We start from the raw sequence: 2,570 nt of genomic DNA, 5'->3' as shown, positions 1-2,570 counted from the left end.
AGCTGCAACTTCATAATCTTCGTGAAACCTGAAAACTTCGAACTGAGACCTCCTACATTCTCCAGTGAGTATTTTTAACGGGCAGCTCCAGAACTATGAGGGTGAAGGCGGAGGATAGGAGATCCCCTCAAGTGATGAGGTTGTGGATAGTCCTGGCCCTGACAATCTTCTCCTAGAATTTCCTTGCCATTGACCTAAGGCTCACCTTGATTGGCTCAACATTTCTCGAGTAGAAAATGGCTGCCTGAGTGAAATCCTAAATCAATACCCAGAAGCTGTTCACGAACAGTTAGGCACGATTAAAGGGGCAAACGCCAATTTACCAGTTGATAAGGAGGCAATCACATAACTTTGTAAGGCATGCCCAGTGCCATTTGCCTGACAGGCAAAAGCAGTGCCAGAAATCAGGAGGCTGGAAAACGAAGGAATCATCAAACCAGTGCAGTTTGTGGAAATGGCAGCATCAGACGTATCGATTCTGAAGCTTGGTTCACCTTTCTGGGGCTTTCAAGCAAACGGTAAGCCACTTCTCATAACTGGATAAATACCTGGTCCCTCGTCTCCAGGCCTTGGATGCAAAATATGCAGTAGGCTGTCCTTCATGAAGCTGGACATGAGCCAGGTTTACCTGCGATGGGGTCTGGATGACGAGTCCCAGAACTGCACCACAGTGAATACCCATAAGGGATTGTACCAATATACAAGCCTGCCATTTAGAGTATCATCAGCCTGTGTCCTTTTCCAGAGGACCATTTAGAACATTTTACCAGGGCTACCCAGGGTTGCCATTTATCAGGATGAGGTGCTGATATTTGGGAAGACCAATAAAGAGTACATGGAGAAATTGGACATGGTGTTTAAATGTTTCTCCCAGGTGGGCATGCACCTTAGAAGGGAGAAATATGTCTTTCAGTTTCCCCCTGTGACCTATTTCAGCTACAAAATCAACAAAATCAGGTTACACCCATTGGAAGATAAAGGGAGGGCAATCAAAGTTGCCCCCACTCCCACTTCTATACTGGAGCTGAGGTCTTTCCTGAGGTTGGTGAAGTTTTACAGGACATTCATCCATAAACTGGCCTCCAACCTTGCAGCCTTCCACCTGCTATTGAAAAACAGTCAGCCTTGAAAATGGTTGTGTCAACAAGAAATAGCCTTTACGGAAATGAAAAAGCTGTTATCGTCATCTAAGTTGTTGTCTGAATATGATGCCAAGTGAGAGGTGGTACTGACATGTGGTGTTTCCCTGTACAGTATCAGGGTAGTGTTGGCTCCCCAGTGGCTCAGCAGAGTGGAACACCCGTCAGCATGTACTATCCAGACTTTGTCTGATGCTGAACACAAATACACCCCGATAGAGAAGGAAGGTTGTGATGTCAGCTTTGATGTGAGAAAGTTCCACCAATACCTTTACAGACGTACAGTTGTCATGGTAATGACGCACAAAGCCCTGTTAGGGTTATTTAAAGAACACAAGGGTGTGCCACCCATAGCTTCTGGTCAAATTCAGTGGCGGGCCCTTACTCTCAGTGTGTACCATTACCAGTTGGAACACTGTCCAGAAGGACAAATGGCAAATTTGAATGTCTTGAGGTCTCCCACTGGCAGATATACCATCCCTGGGACAGTCCCTGCTGGTTTTAAACTTCCTGGACATCTTTCTGGTCACCGTCGACGATATCCAACTGTGGACACATAACGATCCTGGCAAACTAAAACAGATGGAGGTAATAGGGAAACAAAAGGGTCACGAGAACCCAGACTGAAACCTTTCTGAACCCGGTGAGACCAGACCACTGTAGGGTACAGCATGTTCCTAGGGGGAGCATGACTGATTATCCCAAGAAAAGATCCCTGGCAGATACTGGCTGAATTCAATCCGGGTCATCCAGGAGTTTCCAAGATGAAGATGTTGGCAAGGATTATGTCCGATGGTCAGGATTGTTCCCATGATATACAAAGTTTGGATACGTGAGGCGATCCTGAACAAATCTGGATCAGCTGAAAGCTGCTAACATGCAAATGGGGCTGGAGCAAAACATACCCAGCCCCTCACACCAGCCAGAAAGGTTTTCAGAAATTGTGGCTTCTAGCTGGTGACCTCAGCGTCCAAGTAGGAAGCAGACTCGATACCATCACAATTGGAAAATGAGGAGGGAACTCTCCCGAGACACTCTGAACACAAGAGATGGGTTATAGCCTCATACACGCGGCCCATTTCCAGGTCCTAGTCAGAAGGACTGATCGAGGGTGAAAACATCGCAGGAAGAGAAGCTCCAAGAGAAAGGATGGGGCGACATCCCCGGATTTAGAGGGGGAGGAATTTAGAGATTGGTACCGTGACCAAGTGGATCTTATTGATAATGAGATCCTTGATTGGGGTTGTTAGCCTGCACCAATCAAGGAGCCTTGGCTGACAGATATAAACAGGAGATTCAAAAGGGCTCCTCAGTCTATGGACTGTCTTGGAGCTGACTGCTCACAGCCTATGTATGTTTACATGTAAATAAAGGGGGACTTGGTGACAGGATACTGGCCTCTCTGCAGTTATTCCAACAATAAAAGCAGAA

This window comes from Chiloscyllium punctatum, chromosome 45 (genome assembly GCF_047496795.1).
Source record: "Chiloscyllium punctatum isolate Juve2018m chromosome 45, sChiPun1.3, whole genome shotgun sequence".
NCBI lineage: Eukaryota > Metazoa > Chordata > Chondrichthyes > Orectolobiformes > Hemiscylliidae > Chiloscyllium > Chiloscyllium punctatum.
Note: the sequence above shows the minus strand (reverse complement) of the source record.